The sequence below is a fragment of the Ranitomeya variabilis genome, chromosome 6 (genome assembly GCF_051348905.1).
Source record: "Ranitomeya variabilis isolate aRanVar5 chromosome 6, aRanVar5.hap1, whole genome shotgun sequence".
NCBI lineage: Eukaryota > Metazoa > Chordata > Amphibia > Anura > Dendrobatidae > Ranitomeya > Ranitomeya variabilis.
Window position 1 is genome coordinate 400,165,629 of NC_135237.1, and position 25,432 is coordinate 400,191,060.

Sequence of the window (25,432 nt, forward strand, 5' to 3'; positions counted from 1 at the left end):
ATTTTTTTCAGAAACTGGGTATATAAACTAATGAATCAATGATCATCTGGACCCGTGGAAGCGTGAACAACGCGAAACGGCCGTCGTCCTGTTTCTTCTGCCTGCATAACCTGTACATGTCCTGCCCGCACTACCTTGTCGATGTAACGCGTTGAGAAATAAAGGACTAAGGATTTTCATCACAAATACTTGAAGTGTTGCTGCTATTTCTTCTACCATTTGGAAACTAATGAAAAGGTGCATCTCACAATGAGACACTTGCCCCAATTCATTAAGACTGATGTTTTGTGCACCAGTCTTAATGAGGAGTGCACAGGAATAATATGCACCAAATGTATTACTTGGTGCACACCACTTAATGAATTTGGCACATCTTACCAGTGGCGTGCTCTTTACCATTACTTTAGACACACAAAGATTGGAGTTACATTTGTGGCATAAAATGATGCCACTTTATGGTTTGATGGTGCTCATAGTAACACCCCATTCCACCTCAGCTCCACTGATTTTAGCACAGTGGCTTGAAACTGGCATGAAAACCCCCAAAAGTTACACCATTTTTGCACAATGCGAAGTTGTGCAAAAATGTAGCTACTCTAAAGTGTTTTATGCCAGTTATCTGGCGTAAAACTTTGGATCAGCAACAATACAGGAGAAGATACATCAAATCACATGCTGAAGAAATTCACAAATTTATTGTGACCTTGATCATGTTAAGGCTTGTAAGAATTCATTTATAATGTTTACTTTGAGCATCAAACTTAGGTGACTGTCTGAAGAAGCTGGCATCAGGATTTTGTAATATGAAGTGAAGACATGACTAATACTGATTAATTTCATACCTTTTGTGAAGAAATCCCTTTTGTGGGTTTTTTTTTAAACCACCATTTGAAGTTTTGACAATTAGATTTCAGTGCACAGGGGCTGGACAGTGCACTGGGTCTTCTCCACCCTGTCAGATTCCCGGGGCCCTCTGCATGCCTCCTCCATTTGTAAATGAGATTTCTAACAGGGAGGCAAGTCACTGAAAACCCGGATCTGTTATCCAAAGACCTGAAAAACAAGACCCAGCACAGTCCAGCCCCTGTGCACCAAAATCTAGTTAGTAGAAAATTCCAAATGGTGATTTAAACAAAGCCAATTTCTTCACCAAAAGGTATCATTTTTTCTGTATTAACAGCCCCATTACAGCTATGTCTTTAGAAAATCAAATCATGCCAACAGGTTGAGGTTTACATCAGTCTCCATTATATCAAGTGTGGGACAAAGTTGCAATCACACATTTATTGTAAATTGATATATTGTACAAAGCATGTACATTTGCTAATAAACCTAAAGAACAATTTAAATATCTCAACACAACTTATAAAACAAGTTGTTACACTACATGATGATCATTGGAGTTGGCAGAGTAAATGAGCCCCAACAGTGTGCAATATCCATACTGTAAAGATTCCACACATCAGTTTTTCATGTACGAGTTCCATCTGTTTTCTTCATGATCGCACACTTACCTGTGAAAGTATATGGAGCCATTTACCTGTGATGTTTAGTGACCGGAGTGGTCCATGTGAAGACATGTCAGCTATTGATCCATATGTCGGACCAAACTTTGCAAGTTTATGGATCTATGGAGAAAAAAAAAAAAAAAAAAAAAAAAAAGACAGCACTGATGCCATCTGTTTTTCATAGAATGTACAAAATTGTCAGTGCGCAAAAGAAAAAAAGCAGATCACTGATTACGGTTTTCTCGCATGTAAAAAAAAAAAAAAAACATCTGAAGGAGGCTTGGGCTGTAGAAGTAGGTTTACTTCTGAAAAATCCTACATTAGATGACAAGTTAATAACATTAATAAACTGTACACACACACATCCCGGGAACATGGTGCCTTCGTCCCAGGAGATAGCAAAGCACCCCCACAACTACGATCACTGATTGGCTGTTTAGTTCTGAACAGCCAATCGCAGCATTTCTCAGTATCTCAGGCAGTCCGATTGCCTGAAACACTGATGTCCAGCCTATGATCAGTGTGGTAAGAGCCCAGGATCATTGGCTGGTGGCTGGCAACACCGGAGTCACTAGGGCTAGCTCTGATTGGTGAAATTGACTTACATTGCACCAAGAACGTGGGGGGTGGGGAGTTTCTCTCTCTGATCAAGTTCTCAAGTTGTACAGTGCCATGAGAAAAGCCAAGGTGTGCTACAAGAAGCTGGCCATACACATCGTACAGATGGAAATGTACAATGCTTTTGTGCCATCACAATGTGCAGGGCAGACCAAGACCTTCCTTGAGTTCCAGGAGGAAGTGATCATGGCTATAATATTTGGTAGTCAGGAAGGAGCGGGCGCCCCAGTACTTCCAGAACTGAAAGTGCCAGTGTTGTACCAGGGCAATATTTCCATGGTGAGGTCACTCAAACTGGAAAGAGGCAGGTTGAAAAAAAAAGGTGCAAAGTGTGTTACAGAAGATGGATATGAAAGGACATCATTTATCAGTGTGACATCTGCCCTGACAAACCCAGACTGTATGAAAGACTGTCAGTACCACTCATCCATGGACAAAAGTCAATTTCTGACTTGCAGAACTCACATATAACAACCTGATGCGCTGTACACTACGCCTGTATGCCACATTAAACAAAATTCACATACCAGGAAAACACTACATCAATTCCCACTAGTGACCCTATATTGGAAGGGGGGAGGGTGCCACTGTTAAGGCACATCAGGGACACTCCAAACATTCCATCAAAGTCTGCATTTTAAAATGTCACTCCTTCCATTCCAAGCCCTGTGGCCAAACAAAGTTTTTACCTCCACATGTGGAGTATCAACAGTCAGGAGAAAATGGACCCCAAAATCTGTTGTGCAATTTCTCCCATTACCCTTGTGAAAAAAAAAATAAAAATGGGGCTAAAAGATCATTTTTGTGAAGCACCTGGGGGTTCAAGGTGTTTATCACACATTAAATACATTTTTTGAGGGGTCTAGTTTCCAAAATAGTCACTTGTGGGGAGGGGGGGTTCCACTGTTTAGGCACATCAGGTGCTCTCCAAATGCGACATGGACTTTAACACAAAATTTGCTTGAAATTGATAGATGCCAACGGTGCTCCTTCCTTTCCAAGCCCTGCCGTTTTCCTCCACATATTCGGTATCAGTGTACTCCTGAGAAAATGCACAACAACTTTTGGGTGCCAATTTTTCCTGTTAACCCTAGAACGCATACCCATAGAAATCTACACATTCACGCACCTGGGGCCTTTTAGGCCTGTTTACAATTATCATGGAATAACTCAAATAAAAATACTTTTCAAAATTGATTTTACAATTGCAAGGTAAGGATGCATTCCAACTAGCGCTGGGGTCCGCCAGGAGGGGATCCGTAATGGATCTGACCTCCTGGTGACCCCAGCTAAGGCTGGCGGAATCCTGGAGTTACCAGGAGGTCAGATCCATTATGGATCCCCTTCTGGCGAACCCCAGCGCTACTGGGAACACAGCCTAAGTTGTGTATATTTCAAAACATAATTATGTGCATAAAACAACAAAAAAGTAAGTAAACGGGCACGCCAAATATAGGCATTCTATATGCAATTTTTTTATGAAAACATTTTTTGGTTGTAGCAAACTTGGTGCAGGAATATTTATTTGTAACTTTACATATTCCCCTGACAATTCTCGCATATTTTTTCGGCTGAATGTTCCTTGCATACATTTTGTCAGCAAGTAGAACAGAAACGCTCCGATTTTCTTTCCTTCTTTGATGGACAAATATAGCAGCGCTTTCTTTTTTTTTTCTCTTTGCTCTGGTTGTTCCAGAAAGCGTATTCCACATCGGATCATTGCCTCCGTAATTTGCCTTGATAAGTAAATCTGTGTATCACATGTAAACCTAGTACAGGCCTAAAAGGCCCCAGGTGCGTGAATATGGGGTAGTCCCAAAAAAAGGTTGTTATACCGAAATGTCTGTAACATAAAAATATATGAATAACTGGAAATTACTAACAACTATATACCTGAGGAATACCTAGAGTTTCAAAATTCTAACTAAAGTACTTTTACAGAAAATAGAAAACAAGTAACCTGGCAGGCCTGCGAGGCCCCAGGTATGCGTTCTAGGGTTAACCTTATGAAAATAAAAACATTGGGGGCTAAAATCTTTGGGTAATAAAATGATTTTCATTATCATGGCTCCAAGTTAAAAACTTCTGTGGAACACCTGGGAGTTCAAGGTGCTAACAAGACATCTAGATAAGTTCCTTGGTGAGTCTAGTTTCCAAAATGGGGTCACTTGTGGGAGATTTTCACTGTTTAGACACATTAGATGCTTTCCAACAAAATGGCATCCGCTGATAAAGCCAGTAAATTTTGCATTCAAAAAGTCAAATGTCGCTCCTTCTCTTCTTAGCACGCAAGCCGTGGTTTTTCCCCCTACATATGGGGTATCCATATGCTCAAGAGAAATTGCATAAATTGAGGGTTTCTTTCGTTAACTAACCTTGTGAAAAAGCAAAAACTAGAGTCTAAAGTAAGATTTTTGTTAAAAGCTAAAATTTTATTTTGCCTTCCACATTGCTTACGTTTTTGTGAAGCACCTGAAGGGCTAAAACTTCTTGAATGTGGGTTTGAGCACCAAGGGATGCAGTTTTTAGAATGGTGTCTATGTATTTTCTGTCATGTCACTTCAAATGTGACGTGGTCCCTAAAATTAAGTGGTTTTGTAAATTTTGTTGTAAAAACTAGAAATCGCTTGTCAAGTTTTAACACTTAAACTTCCTAAACAAACATGAAAAAAAAAATTGTGCTGATATAAAGTAGACATGTGGGAAGTGTTATTTAGCCATTTTATTTATTTTTTTTAACCCTTCAGGTGCTTCACAAGAATTTTTGCAATGTGGAAAATGAACATTTAACTTTTCACAAAAATTATAATTTAACCCCTTCACCCTGAAGCCTGTTTTGAACTTCCTGACCAGGCCATTTTTTTCAATTCTGACCACTGTCACTTTATGGAGGTCATAACTCTGAAACGCTTCAACGGATCCTGGTGATTCTGAGATTGTTTTCTCGTGACATATTGTACTTTACGAAAGTGGTAACATTTTTTCGATTTGACTGGCGTTTATTCGTGAAAAAAGTGGAAATTTGGTGAAAATTTTGAACATGTTGCAATTTTTAAACTTTTAGTTTTTATGCCCTTAAATTAGAGTGTCAGATCATTCAAAATAGTTAATAAACAACATTACCCACATGTCTGCTTTACATTAGCACAATTTTGGAAACAATTTTTTTGTTAGGAAGTTAAGGGTTAAAAATTGACCATCGATTTCTCATTTTTACAACTAAATTTGCAAAACCTTTTTTTTTTTTTAGGGACCACCTCACACTTGAAGTGACTTTGAGGGGTCTATGACAGAAAATGCACAAAAATGACACCATTCCAAAAACTGCACCCCTCAAGGTACTCAAAACCACATTGAAAAAGTTTTTGAACCCTTCAGGTGCTTCACATGAATTTTTGGAATGTTTAAAAAAAAATTGAACATTTAACTTTCTCTCACAAAATTTTAACTTCAGATCCAATTTCTTTTATTTTACCAAGGGTAACAGGAGAAATTGGACCACAATAGTCGTTGCACGATTTGTCCTGAGTACGCCGATACCCCATATGTTGGGGTAAATCATTGTCTGGGCACATGACAGAGCTCGGAAGGGAAGGAGCGCCATTTGACTTTTTAATGCAAAATTTGCTGGAATTGAGATTGGACACCATGTCGCGTTTGGAGAGCCCCTGATGTGCCTAAACAGTGGAAACTCCCAACAAGTGACACCATTTTGGAAAGTAGACCCCCTGAGGAACTAATCTAGATGTGTGGCAAGCACTCTGAACCTCCAAGTACTTCACAGAAGTTGATAATGTAAAGCAAAAAAAAATCATATTTTTGTCACAAAAAATGATTTTTTTCGCCTTAAATTTTTTAATTTCCCAAGGGTAAAAGGACAAATTGGACCCCAAAAAATGTTGTGCAATTTGTTCTGAGTACGCCGATACCCCATGTGGGGGGGAACCACTGTTTGGGCGCACGGCAGAGCTCGAAGGGAAGGAGTGCCGTTTGGAATGCAGACTTAGATGGATTCGTCTGCAGGCGTCACGTTGCATTAGCAGAGCCACTGATGTAACTAAACAGTATAAACCCCCCACAAGTGACCCCATATTGGAAACTTGACCCCCCAAGGAACTTATCTAGATGTGTTGTGAGAACTTTGAACCCCCAAGTGTTTCACTACAGTTCATAACGCAGAGCCGTGAAAATAATTTTTTTTCCACAAAAATTATATTTTAGCCCCCAGTTTTGTATTTCCCCAAGGGTAACGGGACAAATTGGACAACAAATTTTGGGGTCCAATTTCTCCTGAGTACGCTGATACCCCATATGTGGGGGTAAACCCCTGTTTGGGCGCACGAGAGAGCTCGGAAGGGAGCGAGCACTATTTTAGTTTTCTCAACGCAAAATTGGCTGGAATTGAGATCGGACGCCATGTCGCGTTTGGAGAGCCCGTGATGTGCCTAAACAGTGGAAACCCCCCAATTCTAACTGAAACCCTAATCCTAATCCCAATCATAACCCTTACCACACCCCTAACCCTAATCCCAACCCTTATCCCAACCGTAAATGTAATCCAAACCCTAACCCCAACCCTAACCCTAATCCCAACCCTAACCCTAATTCCAACCCTAATCCCAACCCTAACCCTAGCCCTAACCCTGACTAATGAGAAAACGGAAATAAATACATTTTTTAAAATTTTATTATTTTCCCTAACTAAGGGGGGTGATGAAGGGGGGTTTGATTTACTTTTATAGCTTTTTTTGGCAGATTTTTATGATTGGCAGCCGTCACACACTAAAAGACGCTTTTTATTGCAAAAAATAGTTTTTGCATCACCACATTTTGAGACCTATAATTTATCCATATTTTGGCCCACAGTGTCATGTGAGGTCTTGTTTTTTGTGGGACGAGTTGATGTTTTCAGTAGTACCATGTATATTTATATCTGTCTTTTTGCCGGTATGATGATAAAGCGTTTTTTGCCTCGTTTTTTTATTTTTTGCGGTGTTTACTGAAGCGGTTAACTAGTGGTATAGTTTTATAGAGCGGGTCGTTACGGACACGGCGATACCAAATGTGTACTTTTATTGTTTTTTATTTACGTTAATAAATGGATTTATTGGGGATTTTTTTTTCCCTTTATTTGGGGATTTTTTTTATTTTTTTTTGTACATTCTATTTTTTTTTTTTACTTTCTAACATTGTCCCAGGGTGGGACATCACTATATTCGATCAGATCGCTGATCTGACACTGTGCATAGCACTGTGTCACATCAGTGATCTGACAAGCAGTGCAGGAGGCTTCCCGGCGCCTGAGCAGGCGCCGGCTAGCCACCTCACTTCATGACCCGGAAGGAGTCCCGCGACCATCTTGGATCCAGGGACTCCTTCTGTCACTGCGCGATGCCCCTCTCTGTCGTTGTCACTATTGACAGCGGCATCAGAGGGGTTAAATGCCCACGATCAGCGCTAGCGCCGAACGTGGGCATTGCTGCAGGGTGTCAGCTGTCATATACAGCTGACACCTGCACGCGATCGCCGCGGCGCTCAGCGTGAGGCCGCGCGATCGTGCCGCCGTACTAGTACTGCAGTTTGCGGAAACTCAATTCCCACAGAGCAGTACTAGTACAGCGCATGTCAGGCAGGGGTTAAACCCAATTTTATTTTTGCAAGGGTAACAGGAAAAAATGGTCCCCAAAACTTGTTGTGTAATTCCTTTTGAGCATGCAGATACCCCATGTGTGGGAGAAAACTGCCGTTTGGGCACATGGCAGGGCTCGGAAGTGAGGAACTGTCATTTGAATTTTTGAATGTAAAATTTCCTGGAATAATTAGCGGATGTCAAGTCCCATTTTGAGAGCCTCTGATGTGCCTAAACAGTGGAAATCCCCCACAAGTGACCCCATTTTGGAAACTGAGCACCTTGAACTCCCAGGTGTTTCACAGAAGTTTAGATTGTTGAGCCATGAAAAAAAAAAAAAAAAAACATTTTCCAAACAAATTATTTTAGCTTAAATTTTTTTATTTTCACAAGGGTAACAGGAGAAATTGCATAACAAATTGTATGGTGCAATTTCTCCTGAGTACACAGATACCCCATATGTGGGGGAATACTACTTTTGAGGCACAGCGCAAAGCTCAGAAGGGAAAAGGCACCATATTGGAGTTCAGATTTTGCTGGAATAGTTTGTGGGTGTCATGAGAACACCTCATAAGCGTCATCATTTTATAAACTACACAACAAATTAATCTAGGGGTGCAGTGATCATATTGACATCACAGGTGTCAGAATTCTATATATTTACTAGATGGTGGCCCGATTCTAACGCATCGGGTATTCTAGAATATGCATGTCCACGTAGTATATTGCACAACCCACGTAGTATATTGCCCATGTGACGGGGTGTGCGACAGAGCAACGTTATGGCCCAGCCACGTAGTACAGGTCCTTCTCAAAAAATTAGCATATAGTGTTAAATTTCATTATTTACCATAATGTAATGATTACAATTAAACTTTCATATATTATAGATTCATTATCCACCAACTGAAATTTGTCAGGTCTTTTATTGTTTTAATACTGATGATTTTGGCATACAACTCCTGATAACCCAAAAAACATGTCTCAATAAATTAGCATATCAAGAAAAGGTTCTCTAAATGACCTATTACCCTAATCTTCTGAATCAACTAATTAACTCTAAACACATGCAAAAGATACCTGAGGCTTTTAAAAACTCCCTGCCTGGTTCATTACTCAAAACCCCCATCATGGGTAAGACTAGCGACCTGACAGATGTCAAGAAGGCCATCATTGACACCCTCAAGCAAGAGGGTAAGACCCAGAAAGAAATTTCTCAACAAATAGGCTGTTCCCAGAGTGCTGTATCAAGGCACCTCAATGGTAAGTCTGTTGGAAGGAAACAATGTGGCAGAAAACGCTGTACAACGAGAAGAGGTGACCGGACCCTGAGGAAGATTGTGGAGAAGGACCGATTCCAGACCTTGGGGAACCTGAGGAAGCAGTGGACTGAGTCTGGTGTGGAAACATCCAGAGCCACCGTGCACAGGCGTGTGCAGGAAATGGGCTACAGGTGCCGCATTCCCCAGGTAAAGCCACTTTTGAACCATAAACAGCGGCAGAAGCGCCTGACCTGGGCTACAGAGAAGCAGCACTGGACTGTTGCTAAGTGGTCCCAAGTACTTTTTTCTGATGAAAGCAAATTTTGCATGTCATTCGGAAATCAAGGTGCCAGAGTCTGGAGGAAGACTGGGGAGAAGGAAATGCCAAAATGCCTGAAGTCCAGTGTCAAGTACCCACAGTCAGTGATGGTGTGGGGTGCCATGTCAGCTGCTGGTGTTGGTCCACTGTGTTTCATCAAGGGCAGGGTCAATGCAGCTAGCTATCAGGAGATTTTGGAGCACTTCATGCTTCCATCGGCTGAAATGCTTTATGGAGATGAAGATTTCATTTTTCAGCACGGCCTGGCACCTGCTCACAGTGCCAAAACCACTGGTAAATGGTTTACTGACCATGGTATTACTGTGCTCAATTGGCCTGCCAACTCTCCTGACCTGAACCCCATAGAGAATCTGTGGGATATTGTGAAGAGAAAGTTGAGAGACGCAAGACCCAACACTCTGGATGCGCTTAAGGCCGCTATTGAAGCATCCTGGGCCTCCATAACATCTCAGCAGTGTCACAGGCTGATTGCCTCCATGCCATGCCGCATTGAAGCAGTCATTTCTGCCAAAGGATTCCCGACCAAGTATTGAGTGCATAACTGAACATTATTATTTGATGGTTTTTTTGTTTGTTATTAAAAAACACTTTTATTTGATTGGTCGGGTGAAATATGCTAATTTATTGAGACAGGTTTTTTGGGTTATCAGGAGTTGTATGCAAAAATCATCAGTATTAAAACAATAAAAGACCTGACAAATTTCAGTTGGTGGATAATGAATCTATAATATATGAAAGTTTAATTGTAATCATTACATTATGGTAAATAATGAAATTTAACACTATATGCTAATTTTTTGAGAAGGACCTGTATGTTGCCCAGCCACGTAGTATGTTGCCCAGCCACGTAGTATGTTGCCCAGCCACGTAGTATGTTGCCCAGCCACGTAGTATGTTGCCCAGCCACGTAGTATGTTGCCCAGCCACGTAGTATGTAGTATATTTCCCAGCCACTTAGTATATTGCCCAGTGACGTAAAATAAGAAAAACATATACTCACCTTCCGAAGGCCCGTTGAAGTCCTGGCACCTGTGTACGGTGCACGCGACAGCTTCGGTCCCAGGGTTGGTATGAGTGCAGGACCTGTGATGACGTTGCGGTCACATGACCGTGACGTCATGGAAGGTCCTTCTCGCATAGCATCCTTGGCACCGGAACCTGCCGCTTGCACTGCCGAGGACAGCCGCGACGTCGGAGGGTGAAAATGGAGCGGGGAGTATGGAGCGGGCACTGACTGCGGGGAGGAAATAGCGGCCATTTTGCCGCCAGACTGTGGCCATCGCTGATTGGTCGTGGCAATGGTCGTGGGCGTTTTGCCACGACCAATCAGCGACTTGGATTTCCATGACAGACAGAGGCCGCGACCAATGAATATCCGTGACAGACAGAAGGACAGACGGAAGTGACAATTATATAGTAGATCATTGTGAGGTGAAGAAAAAAAAAAAATGTTTACCTCTAAAAAGGTTTTAGCCCCAGATTTTAAATTTTCATGCAAAAAGTGGGTAAAATTGGTACCATAATTTGTCCCACTGAATGTGGCAGTAACCCGTTTGTGGCTGTACAGTACTGCATTGCCACACGGCAAGACTCAGGAGGGACGGAGCAATATTATCCTACAATAGTTTGTGGACGCCATATACAGTGCCCCCAAGTGTTAGAGCAGCATCATTCCCTCAAGTGACCCCATTTTGGAAATCACCCCCCTTTGGGAATTTATCTACGGGTGTAGGGACCATTTTGACTCCATGGGTGTTATCCAAAAACAAGCAGCAGTGGATGTTGCCGAGTGAAAATTGCAAACTGCAGTTGTAGTGACCAGGACGTAATGCCCAGCTCATACTTCTGAAGACATGCACCCGTAAATTAGGTGGGCTCTCATCGCTACAGAAATGCCAAACATGTGGACGCCGTATGTGGTTTAGGCACAATGGGGCATTTGGATTTAGGAACGCAGAATTTGCTCTACACTGATCACTTACATTGGGGTTTCCATCTAAATCTGAGGGACATGATTCAGATGAAACCCCGGAGGGATCCATTCACTATAATGAGGCAGCAGAATTACCCTTGACACCATTTGGCCTCTGTTCACAGTGTCCTTTTCAGAAGTGCACAAAACTGGCCGACTGCATTTTTTTTATTTCTTTTTTTTAACACATGCCTAAAAAGACAAGACACCACTGGATCATAGGCCAGACTGCATCCACAGTGCCTCCATATGCCTCATTAAGGGGATTCTTCGGCCGGGGAGTCCGACTGGATCATGTATTTCAGGATAAATGTGCGCCGAGCCTTGCTGCAATCTTTGGGAAGTAGAATGAACAGATCGACAGCAGGTGAATTGATTTTTAATGTCGTTCATCATGTGGTATAAGCGATTAGGTAACTTTATTCTTTGGGTCGGTGCGATTACAGCGATACCAGATGTTTGGCTGTTGTCACACTAAAAGATGATTTTTTGAAAAAGCTAGTTTTTACATCACCATATTTTTTAAGCTAGCATTTTTCCATATTTCGTCTGACGGTCATGTGAGGGCTTGTTTTTTGCGGTACAAGTTGACATTTTTTATTGGTACCATTTTCGGGCACGTGACTGCTCGATTTCTATTCCAATTTTTGGCAGGCAGAATGAACAAAAAACAGCAATTCAGTTTTTTTAATGTTGTTCAGCATGTGGTAAAATTGATGAGGTAGTTTTACTCTTCAGGTCAGTTAGATTACAGCGATACCACATTCTTATAGTTTATGCTTTGGTGCTTTTACACATTTCTATAAAGGTTTTTAAAGTATTTTTGCATCGCTTTATTCTGAGAGCTATAACTTATTTTTCCACTGAGCTGTACGATTGCATTTTTTTCAGAACATGATGTTTTAAGTGGTACTTTTTTACGGTTTTCACTAAATGGGTTAAGTAGTGGGACAGTTTTATAGGTCAGGTCAGTCTGGACACTGCAATACCAAGTATGTGTACTTTTGCTTATGTATTTTTCATAAAAATGTATTTATTTATGGGTATAATTTAAAATATATATACAGTTAAGTCCATATATATTTAGGCAGACAACATTTTTCTAATTTTGGTTATAGACATTACCACAATGAATTTTAAACCAAACCAATTCCGATGCAGATGAAGTTCAGACTTACAGCTTTCATTTCAGGGTATCCACATTAAAATTGGATGAAGGGTTTAGGAGTTTCAGCTACTTTACATGTGCCACCCTGTTTTTAAGGGACCAAAAGAAATTGGACAATTGACTCCAAGGCTATTTCATGGACAGGTGTGGGCGATCCCTTTGTTAGGTCATTCTTAATTAAGCAGATAAAAGGCGTAGAGTTGATTTGATGTGTGGTGCTTGCATTTGGAAGGTTTTGCTGTGAAGTAAACATGCAGTCAAAGGAGCTCTCCATGCAGGTGAAACAAACCATCCTTAAAGGGAACCGGTCACCCCGTTTTTTGAAGATGAGCTAAAAATAGCGTTAAATAGGGGCAGAGCTGGGCGTTACATTAGTGTCTTTTGTGTGCCTTTATTACCCACCTATGCTGCCGAAATACCTTTGCAAAGTCTCCGTTTTGTGCTGTCACTCACGCTGGTCTGGTCCTATGGGCGTGGTGACAGCGCTGTTTCTCCCCCAGATCAGGCTCATCATTCCGTTGGTGGCGTAGTGGTGTGCGCATGTCCAACAGAGAATATCCACTGCCCAGGCGATCTGCGCTATTCAACCGTTTACCGGTGGGCGCGGCCATCTTCCTGTGGCCGCGCGTGCGCAGATTGTGCGCTCTGCTGCCCGGGGCTTCAGGAAAATGGCCGCCACGATCTCCATCTGCGCACGCACGGCATCCCGCGGCCATTTTCCTGAAGCCCCGGGCAGCAGAGCGCTCCATCTGCGCACGCGCGGCAGAAGATGGCCGCGCCCACCGGTAAACGGCTGAATAGCGCAGATCGCGCTCTTTCATCACCTGGGCAGTGGATATTCTCTGTTGGACATGCGCACACCACTACGCCACCAACGGAATGATGAGCCTGATCTGGGGGAGAAACAGCGCTGTCACCACGCCCATAGGACCAGACTAGCGTGAGTGACAGCACAAAACGGCGACTTTGCAAAGGTATTTCGACAGCATAGGTGGGTAATAAAGGCACACAAAAGACACTAATGTAACGCCCAGCTCTGCCCCTATTTAACGCTATTTTTAGCTCATCTTCAAAAAACGGGGTGACAGGTTCCCTTTAAGCTGCAAAAACAGAAAAAACCCATCCGAGAAATTGCTACAATATTAGGAGTGGCAAAATCTACAGTTTGTTACATCCTGAGAAAGAAAGCACTGGTGAACTCATCAATGCAAAAAGACCTGGGCGCCCACGGAAAACAACAGTGGTGGATGATCGCAGAACAATCTCCATGGTGAAGAAAACCCCTTCACAACAGCCACCCAAGTGAACAGCACTCTCCAGGAGGTAAGCGTATCAATATCCAAATCTACCATAAAGTGAAGACTGCATGAAAGTAAATACAGAGGGTTCACTGCACGGTGCAAGCCACTCATAAGCATCAAGAAAAAAAAAGGCTACACTGGACTTTGCTAAAAAAAACATCTAAAAAAGCCAGCACAGTTCTGGAAGAACATTCTTTGGACAGATGAAGCCAAGATCAACCTACCAGAATGATGGAAAGAGAAAAGTATGGCGATGGCGTGGTACAGCTCATGATCCAAAGCATACCACATCTGTAAAACACAGCGGAGGCAGTGTGATGGCTTGGGCATGCATGGCTGCCAGTGGCACTGGGTCACTAGTGTTTATTGATGTGACACAGGACAGAAGCAGCCGAATGAATTCTGAGGTATTCAGAGCCATACTGTGTGCTCAGATCCGGCCAAAAGCAGACAAGATGATTGTTTGGGGTCATTGTCCATCTGTAGTATGAAACGACGACCAAAGCCAAAGCAACCCAGGAGTTTATTAAAGCAAAGAAGTGGAATATTCTTCAATGGCCAAGTCAGTCACCTGATCTCAACCCAATTGAGCATGCATTTCACTTGTTAAAGGCTAAACTTCAGACAGAAAGGCCCACAAACAAACAGCAACTGAAAACCACCGCAGTGAAGGCCTGGCAGAGCATCAAAAAGGAGGCAACACAGCATCTGGTGATGTCTATGAGTTTAAGACTTCAGGCAGTCATTGCCAACAAAGTTGTCAACCAAGTACTAAAAATGAACATTTTATTTAAATTTTTTTAATCTGTCCAATTACTTTTGGTCCCTTTAAAAACAGGGTGGCACATGTTAAGGAGCTTAAACTCCTAAACCCTTCCTCCAATTTTAATGGGGATACCCTCAATTGAAAGCTGAAAGTCTGAACTTCAACTGCATTCGAATTGTTTTGTTTAACCCCTTAAGCCCCGAGGGTGGTTTGCACGTTAATGACCGGGCCAATTTTTACAATTCTGACCACTGTCCCTTTATGAGGTTATAACTCTGGAACGCTTCAACGGATCTTGGCGATTCTGACATTGTTTTCTCGTGACATATTGTACTTCATGTTAGTGGTAAAATTTCTTCGATATAACTTGCGTTTATTTGTGAAAAAAACGAATATTTGGCGAAAATTTTGAAAATTTCGCAATTTTCCAACTTTGAATTTTTATGCCCTTAAATCACAGACATATGTCACACAAAATACTTAATAAATAACATTTCCCACATGTCTACTTTACATCAGCACAATTTTGGAACCAAAATTTTTTTTTGTGACGGAGTTATAAGGGTTAAAAGTTGACCAGCAATTTCTCATTTTTACAACACCATTTTTTTTTTAGGGACCACATCTCATTTGAAGTCATTTTGACGGGTCTATATGATAGAAAATACCCAAGTGTGACACCATTCTAAAAACTGCACCCCTCAAGGTACTCAAAACCACTTTCAAGAAGTTTATTAACCCTTCAGGTGTTTCACAGGAATTTTTGGAATGTTTAAATAAAAATGAACATTTAACTTTTTTTCACACAAAATTTATTTCAGCTCCAATTTGTTTTATTTTACCAAGGGTAACAGGAGAAAATAGACCCCAAAAGTTGTTGTACAATTTGTCCTGAGTACGCTGATACCCCATATGTGGGGGTAAACCACAGTTTGGGCGCATGGCAGAGCTTGGAAGCAAAGGAGCGCCATTTGACTTTTCAATGCAAAATTGACTGGAATTGAGATGGGACGCCATGTTGCATTTGGAGAGCCCCTGATGTGCCTAAACATTGAAACCCCTAACAAGTGACACCATTTTGGAAAGTAGACCCCCTAAGGAACTTATCTAGATGTGTGGTGAGCACTTTGACCCAACAAGTGCTTTACAGAAGTTTATAATGCAGAGCCGTAAAAATAAAAAATCATATTTTTTCACAAAAATGATCTTTTCACCCCCAATTTTTTATTTTCCCAAGGGTGAGAGAAGAAATTGGACCCCAAAAATTGTTGTGCAATTTGTCCTGAGTACGCTGATACCCCATATGTGGGTGTAAACCATTGTTTGGGCGCAGGGCAGAGCTCGGAAGGGAAGGAGCGCCATTTGACTTTTCAATGCAAAATTGACTGGAATTGAGATGGGACGCCATGTTGCATTTAGAGAGCCCTTGATGTGCCTAAACATTGAAACCCCTAACAAGTGACACCATTTTGGAAAGTAGACCCCCTGAGGAACTTATCTAGATGTGTGGTGAGCACTTTGACCCAACAAGTGCTTCACAGAAGTTTATAATGCAGAGCCGTAAAAATAAAAAATCATATTTTTTCACAAAAATGATCTTTTCACCCCCATTTTTTTATTTCCCCAAGGGTAAGAGAAGAAATTAGACCACAAAAGTTGTTGTGCAATTTGTCCTGAGTACGACGATACCCCATATGTGGGTGTAAACCATTGTTTGGGCGCATAGCAGAGCTCAGAAGGGAAGAAGCGCTATTTTACTTTTCAATGCAAAATTGACTGGAATTAAGATGGGATGCCATGTTGCGTTTGGAGAGCCCCTGATGTGCCTAAACATTAAACCCCCCCACAAGTGACACCATTTTGGAAAGTAGACCCCCTAAGGAACTTATCTAGATGTGTTTTGAGAGCTTTGAACCCCCAAGTGTTTCACTACAGTTTATAACGCAGAGCCGTGAAAATAATTTTTTTTTTTTTTCACAAAAATGAAATTTAGCCCCCAGTTTTGTATTTTCACAAGGGTATCAGGATAAATTGGACCCTAAAAGTTGTTGTCCAATTTGTCCTGAGTACGCTGATACCCCCTATGTGGGGGGGAACCACTGTTTGGGCGCATGACAGAGCTCAGAAGGGAAGGAGCGCCATTTGGAATGCAGACTTAAATGGATTGGTCTGCAGGCGTCACGTTGCATTTGCAGAGCCCCTGATGTACCCAAACAGTACAAACCCCCCACAAGTGACCCCATATTGGAAACTAGACCTCCCAAGGAACTTATCTAGATGTGTTGTGAGAACTTTGAACCCCCAAGTGTTTCACTACAGTTTACAACGCAGAGCCGTGAAAATAAAACATATTTTTTTTCCCACAAAAATGATTTTTAGCCCCCCAAATTTTTATTTTCCCAAGGATAACAAGAGAACTTGGACCCCAGAAGTTGTTGTTCAATTTGTCCCTAGTACGCTGATACCCCATATGTTGGGGTAAACCCCTTTTTGGACGCACGGGAGAGCTCGGAAGGGAAGGAGCACTGTTTTACTTTTTCAACGCAGAATTGGCTGGAATTGAGATTGGACGCCATGTCGCGTTTGGAGAGCCCCTGATGTGCCTGAACAGTGGAAACTCCCCAATTCTACCTGAAACCCTACCCCTAACCTCACCCCTAACCGTTTACTGAACATTTTCTGACAGTCATAAGTGCCACGTATATAAGTGCCACGTATATAAGTGCCACGTATTTCAGTGCCACGTATTTCAGTGCCACGTATTTCAGGCACTGAAAAATACGTGGCACGTAAATACGTGGCACGTAAATACGTGGCACGTAAATACGTGGCACGTAAATACGTGGCACGTAAATACGTGGCACGTAAATACGTGGCACGTAAATACGTGGCACGTAAATACGTGGCACGTAAATACGTGGCACGTAAATACGTGGCACGTAAATACGTGGCACGTAAATACGTGGCACGTAAATACGTGGCACGTAAATACGTGGCACGTAAATACGTGGCACGTAAATACGTGGCACGTAAATACGTGGCACGTAAATACGTGGCACGTAAATACGTGGCACGTAAATACGTGGCACGTAAATACGTGGCACGTAAATACGTGGCACGTAAATACGTGGCACGTAAATACGTGGCACGTAAATACGTGGCACTTAAATACGTGGCACTTAAATACGTGGCACTTAAATACGTGGCACTTAAATACGTGGCACTTAAATACGTGGCACTTAAATACGTGGCACTTAAATACGTGGCACTTAAATACGTGGCACTTAAATACGTGGCACTTAAATACGTGGCACTTAAATACGTGGCACTTAAATACGTGGCACTTAAATACGTGGCACTTAAATACGTGGCACTTAAATACGTGGCACTTAAATACGTGGCACTTAAATACGTGGCACTTAAATACGTGGCACTTAAATACGTGGCACTTAAATACGTGGCACTTAAATACGTGGCACTTAAATACGTGGCACTTATATACGTGGCCACTGAAATATCGTGGCACTTATATACGTATATACGTATATAAACGTATATTTCAGTGCCACGTATTTCAGTGCCACGTATTTCAGGTTAGGGGTAGGGTTAGGGGTAGGGTTAGGGTTTTTTGTTTTTTTCTTGTTTTCTTGTGTTTTTCTATAAAAACGCATGCGTTTTACCGCGTTTACATGCATTTTTTCACACATGCGGTTTTTTAAAAAAACGCATGCAGATAAAAACGCAAGTGTGAAACCAGACTAAAAGACGCTTTTTATAGCAAAAAAGTTTTTGCGTCTCCACATTTTGAGACCTATAATTTTTCCACATTTTGGTCCACAGAGTCATGTGAGGTCTTGTTTTTTGCGGGACGAGTTGACGTTTTTATTGGTAACATTTTCGGACACGTGACCATTTTTTATCACTTTTTATTCCGATTTTTGTGAGGCAGAATAACCAAAAACCAGCTATTCATGAATTTCTTTTGGGAGAGGCGTTTATACCGTTCTGCGCTTGGTAAAATTGATAAAGCAGTTTTATTCGTCGGGTCAGTACGATTACAGCGATACCTCATTTATATCATTTTTTTTATGTTTTGACGCTTTTATACGATAAAAACTATTTTATAGAAAAAATAATTATTTTGGTATCGCTTTATTCTCAGGACTATAACTTTTTTATTTTTTTGCTGATGATGCTGTATGGCGGCTCGTTTTTTGCGGGACAAGATGACGTTTTCAGCGGTAACATGGTTATTTATATCCGTCTTTTTGATCGCGTGTTATTCCACTTTTTGTTCGGCGGTATGGTAATAAAGCGTTTTTTGCCTCGTTTTTTTTTTTTTTTTTCTTACGGTGTTTACTGAAGGGGTTAACTAGTGGGCCAGTTTTATAGGTTGGGTCGTTACGGACGCGGCGATACTAAATATGTGTACTTTTATTGTTTTTGTTTGGTTTTTTTAGATAAAGAAATGTATTTATGGGAATAATATTTTTTTTTTTTATTATTATTTATTTAGGAATTTTTTTTATTTTTTTTTACACATGTGGAAATTTTTTTTTTTACTTTTTTACTTTGTCCCAGGGGGGGACATTACAGATCGCTGATCTCACAGTGTGCACAGCACTCTGTGAGATCTCCGATCTCACTTACAGCCGTGCAGGCTGCAGCTTTCATCTGCAGCCTGCTCCGACCCGGAAGTGCTCCCTGCAGGACCCGGATACAGCCCCTCGGCCATTTTGGATCCGGGGCCTGCAGGGAGAAGACGTTCGGTACGAGGTGAGTACATCACCTTGTACCGATCGTCTCAGGGAAGCCCGCAGGGAGCCCCCTCCCTGCGCGATGCTTCCCTGTACCGCCGGTACACCGCGATCATGTTTGATCGCGGTGTGCCGGGGGTTAATGTGCCGGGGGCGGTCCGTGACCGCTCCTGGCACATAGTGCCGGATGTCAGCTGCGATATGCAGCCGACACCCGGCCGCGATCGGCCGCGCTCCCCCCGTGAGCGCGGCCGATCGCGTATGACGTACTATCCCGTCACCGGGAATTAAGGCCCACCCCACCTCGACGGGATAGTACGTCATACGGGCTTAAGGGGTTAAAATTCATTGTGGTAATGTCTATAACCAAAATTAGAAAAATATGGTCTCTGTCCAAATATATATGGACTTAACTGTATATTTTTTTTTTTACTTTTGCTTTGTCCCACTATGACTTTCATTTTTTGCAGGCTGATCGCTTGTTTAGCATATGGATGCAGGAGCATCCCTACGTTATGCAAGCTGTCAGCACTGCACTGACAGGCAAACTTGCTTCATTAATCATGCTCAGAGCATGATCAAGCAGGTTTGCTAGCTCTGGTGAGCTGGATGTAGTCATGACTACATCGGGTCACCATGGCAACAATCGGAACCTCACAATGACGTTGCAGTGTCTCCAGTCCAAGGTTCTTTTCTCTGCCTGCTCCTGAAATACTGCGATCGAGTTAGATTGCAACGTTTAGGAAGTTAAAGTGTCAGGAGCTAGCTGTCAATCAAATGACACCCGGCGGAGACAGCGCGCGTGCACAGCATCTGTGCGCAGAAAATCACCTGGCCTTATCCATATGTCCAAGCTCGTTTAGTACCATGCGACCTGGAAGTATGGATAAGTCTAAGGCTGGAAAGGGGTTAAGAGCATAAGAATACAAAGTTCGAACATTTTCCAAATTTTTGCCAAATTTCCATTTTTTTCCCACAAATAAACACATCGCACGGAAATGTTATCACTATTATGAAGTGTAATATGTCGAGGAAGAAAAATCTGAAAGTCAACGGGTTCTGTTAAAGCGCTCCAGAGCTATAACCACAAAGTGACAGTGGTCAGAATTATAAGATTTGGAAAGTGTTAATAAAAATGCAGCAATAAACCTGATCTTGGCATAACATAAAAAGCCCCATTATATTAGAGTAAACATCTGCTCGACATGAATTCTGTGATCAGTTATGAAACATGAATGGTTGCGAGCACAAGTTTCTCTTCAGAGGGCTTTATTAAACCAGTGGGTAAGAACTTGAAGTAACATCTTATGATACCAGTTTTATATTAACCTACTCAAGAACAAGAAATAATGCTTCTGCTCAGTGGACGTCAAATTAATCCGATAGTCATTTTTCTTTCCAAGGTCTATGCTTATTAATTTACTAACAACTGAATCAGAGGAATGTTAGATTTGGTTTGCAGAAGAATAAAAATAGAATTAGACCTACCGGTAATTCGGTTTCTAGGAGCCTTCCACGACAGTCCAGGAGGTTGTCTCCATACCCTAATGGGGGACAGGAAGCACAAGAGGTTAAAAAAAAAACCTCCCACCTCCCATTAACCAGTGACTTACAACTTGTGACTTACAAGATAGCACCGGTTACCTTTAGGTTCTCAGAAATTTATCCAAGAATGTCAGGAAGGAATTAGTACAGTCGTGGAAGGCTCCTAGAAACCGAATTACCAGTAGGTCTAATTTTATTTTCTCTAGTTGCCTTCCACGACATCCTAGGAGGAATGCCAACCAATTCTGCACTAGGGGGACCACAGCTTGGAGCACTTTCCGGCCGAAGACTAGATCCCGATTGGACCAAAAGTCCAGTCTATAATGTTTGGTAAAGGTGTGAAGAGAAGACTATGTCACGGCCCTGCAAATCTGCTCAGTAGATGCGCCAGCCCTTTAAGCCCAGGAGACAGAAGTAGATCTGGTGGAAAGAGCTTTTAGGCCTGCAGGTACCGTCACATCCTGAGCCAAGTATGCTTCAGTTATGGCCTTTTTCATCCAGTTAGCGATTGTATTCTTCGCTACTTTTTTGCCCTCGTTTCAGCCAGAAAAATGAACGAAGAGATTTTGGTCAATTCTGAAAGATTTAGATTGCTCTAAATAGTATAGGACTATGCGTCGGACATCCAAAGTATGGAATTTTTGTTCCTCCGGATTTGCTGGATACTGGCAGAAAGACGGGAGGACTATGTCCTGTGATCGGTGAAAGTCTGATACCACCTTTGGAAGAAAAAAAAATGGTGAAACAATGGAATCATCCCTAATACTGAGGTAAAGTTCTTTGATAGGGCTTGTATTTCCCCTACTCGCCTTGCCGTAGATATGGCAACCAGGAAGGCTGCTTTGCAGGATAGGAGCTGCGGGGTACAAGAAGATAGTGCTCGAATGGAGGAGCTGTGAGACATCTTAGAACTAGGGTTTAAGTCCCATGATGGGACAAAGATCTGTTTGGGATGATGTCTAAGTGCTGAAACCATAAATCTTTTTATCCACCGATGACCGGCTAGATCCTGGTCAAAAACAGAACTTAAAGCTGATACCTGGACTTTCAGTGTGCTTTGTTTCAGCCCCAATTCCAGCCCTTTTTGTAAAAAGTCTAATATTCGAGAGATATTTGGGTGGAAGGGGTCAGGATCATTCGGGTGACACCACGAGGAGAACCTTTTTCAAATGTTATATATGGCATTAGTAATAGGTTTCCTAGATTTTTTCAGAGTGGAGATCACCGATTCTGAGAGTCCTCTAGCTCTCAATACTTGGGCTTCAGTAACCAGGCAGCCAAGTTGAATTTCCGGGGATTTGGGTGATGAAAAGGACCCTGAAGAAGATCGTCTGATATTGGTAGAAAGACTGGACCATCCACCTGCCCTGCAGTTCTATGATGAGATGGTACCAGCTCCTCTTCGGCCATACTGAGGCTACCAGGATAGTTGGGACCCGGTCGTCTCGGATCTTTCAGAGGGTCTTTGCCGGCAACGGTATTGAAGGAAATACATATGCCAACCGGAACTTCCATGCATGAGCAAAGGAGTCTATTCCCTGAGAAGCGTCTCTGGTATCTAAGGAGAAATAAGTCTCGACCTGTGCATTCAGACTTGAGGCTAACAGATCTCTCTCGAGTAGACCCCATCTGATAGTCAACATGTTGAAAACTTCTGTTTTCAGGCTCCATTCTCAGGGTTTTAAGTCGTGACGGCTTAGGAGATCTGCTTGAATATTTACAGACCCCTTCAGGTGTATTGCTGACAATGAGAGATGTTTCTCTGCCCAGCAGAAGATTCTGCTTGATACCACTTTCAGATAGTTGAATTTCGGGCTTCCTTGATGCTTGAGATGGGCTACAGTCGTCATTGTCCAAATATACTCTGACATGGCGACCTGTCATCAGACTGCCCGCTGCCAGAAGGGCCTTCTCCACCGCCCTTAACTCTGAAATTGGAGGATTTGGTACCCTCTTTTTGATTCCAGTGTCGCTGGAATGGAACCGTTAACACTACACCCCCCAGCCTCTCCTGCTGGCATCCGTTGTTACTGTCACCAGGGAAGCTTGTATCCAGTCTACACCTCTGAGAAGATTCATTTGATTTAGCCACCAGGTTAAGGAAGCTTTCACCTTCCCTGGAATGTGGATCCTTCTGTTTAAGTTTGGGTTTCCATTCCAGTTTTCCGGAATGTGTGACTGCAGGACTCTGGAGTGGGCTTGGGCCCAAGAGACTGACTGTATGCAGGCCGTCATAGACCCTAGGAGGGACATGGCTGTACGTAGGGTAGGGGATCTTTGCTTCTTGAAGTTTAGAACTTTGGCTATCAGGTTTACCCGATTATCTTCTGGTAGGAGAGACTTGACTTGCGGAGTTTAGGAGGTCCCCCAAAAATCTTATTGTTTTTGATGGGTGAAGTTGGGATTTTTTCAGATTGGGCACCCAACCTAGTGTTGTAGAATGTTCAGAGTTTCGGATACCCTCTGTTCGAGGATCTCAGCGGAAGGACAAATGATTAGTAGGTCGTCTAGGTAAGACACTATGCCGATGTCCTGCCTTCGAATATGTGACACTGCTTCCGCCATGACTCTGGAGGAGAGCCTTGTGGCTGAGGAGATCCCGAAGGGAAGTACATTGCACTGGAAATGTAAAACTGATTCAGCTGGACCGCAAACCTTAGGTACATCCAGTGGCAAGGATGTATAGGGATATGAAAGTGGGCATCTTTGGGATCTATAGTGGCCATATACGAATGTGTGCCTATCAGTGGAATGGCTGATTTTATGGATTCCATCTTGAATTTGCGGTAGGTAATGTAATGATTGAGAGACTTTCGATTTATTATAATTCGGGCCTGTCCCGAGGGTTTTTTCACCATAAATATACGGGAATAATGGCCCCTCCTTTGTTCGTTTACTGGAACCATAGAGATTGCTCTTGAGGCTACCAGCTCCCGTAGTCCTGACAAATTTTGAGTCTCCCGGGATGACGGGGAGGTGACTCTTAAGATCCTGGGAGGGTGGCTTTGAATTCTATTAAAAAGACCTTCCTGAATAACATTTATGACCCAGGAGCTGTTGGAAACACTCTGCCAACTGAACAAACTTCGAAAGCCTCCCCCCCACCGGATTGGAGTAATTTTTCTTGCTGTGGTTGTTGGGTGATAAGAATATTCTTGGGTTTCCCCTTGGCATAGCTCCATCTACCAGTCTTGCCCTTACCCTTGGACTGGGAGGACCGAAAAAAATGCTTCATGGGAGGTCTCTCTGTTCAGGAAGAGCCTTTTTCCTATCCATGGCCTTCTCCAGGATATCATCTAAAGAAGGCCCGAACACAGTCTCCTTTAAAGGGGATCGAGCACAATTTAATTTTAGAAGTTACTCTCCACTCCACGTTTTGAGCCAGAGAGCTCTTCTGGCTGAATTAGTCTGGACCAGGGATCTAGCGGCGACACAGATTGACTCCATGGAGGCGTCAGCAAGGAAACCAGTAGCCCTTTGGGGAATAGGCAAAGAGTCCAACACAACATCTCTCCAAGTTCCCTGGGAGATGTGATTCTCCATCTCTTCCATCTAGCGAAAGATCTGGCTACACAGGTAAATGTTATATTAAACCTCCGAAGTGGAGGTTTCACAGGATTTTTTTTAAGCAGACTTTCGATTTTTCTATCTAGGGGATCTTTTAATTGGGAGAAGTCTTCAAACGATAGGGCGGTCTTTTTCGCCACCTTAACATCTATTTTTGGAATACCCCATTTTATTAGATCCTCATCCAGGGGGAACCTGTGTTTAAAATCTGAGGGGGTGGTAAGCCATTTTTCTGGAAGTTCCCAATCCCGATTAATCATATCAATGATTCTTTTATGCACAGGAAAACCCAATTTGTTTATCTGTATGCATACCAAATAACTAATCTTGTATGGTCTGAGGGACAGGTTCCCCTTTTAACCCCATAGTATTCCGCACTGCGGACACCAACTCTTCTATATGTTCAGAAGAAAAAAAAAGATATTTCCTGATTCCAGGAGTCTTATGGGGTTGAGAATCTTCTCATTTAGCTGAGGACGACCCATAAGAGACATCTTATTCTGAATCAGAATATTCCTGGAATTTCCTTTTCTTTGGAAGCGATGCACCAGGTGAAGGTGGTGGAGGGGGAGGAGTGAGTAGCTAATGAGGTTTGGTCCTCCTGCTTAACCAACGAACGTATCTCAATTAGTGAGGGATGTTCAGCTCTGACCACTTTGTCCATACAGGATTGGCATAATTTTTTTCTCCCACTTTAAGGCTAGCTTCTCGTTACATATGGCACATTTGCGTCTGTTGGCAGTTTTATGGGTAGACTTGTCTCCCTGAAAATAGAGGAGGGGGAGAAGTAGGAGAAGGTATTCTAAAAAGACCCAAACCTTAGATGGAACCTATCCCTGCCACACTTACTGGGGCTTGGGGAGCGCCAGGCTCTGCACCTGCAGGGCAAGACGTATTCTCCATGCTGGAACAGCCTTACCTGAGAGACTTCTTCAGGCAGGTTTATATAGATAATAAACGCTGCCCCAGCGCTCGGCAATTAGTCTTCCCCTCCCCCTC

The 25,432-nt window shown here is 42.5% G+C and overlaps 1 protein-coding gene across 6 annotated transcripts in view; it reads right to left on the minus strand.

Moving 5' to 3' along the window:
• Positions 1 to 25,432, minus strand: part of LDLRAD4 (low density lipoprotein receptor class A domain containing 4) — a 465,509-nt gene that overhangs the window by 293,520 nt on the left and 146,557 nt on the right. The window contains exon 2 of one of the 6 annotated variants that reach the window (XM_077270139.1): positions 1,541 to 1,628. The exons of 4 other annotated variants lie outside the window; for them this stretch is intronic. The gene's annotated coding sequence lies outside the window, so the exon portion shown is untranslated. Of the gene's footprint in view, positions 1 to 1,514; positions 1,629 to 25,432 lie in introns of all 6 variants that reach the window. One more of the 6 variants, XM_077270138.1, reaches the window with a different exon arrangement.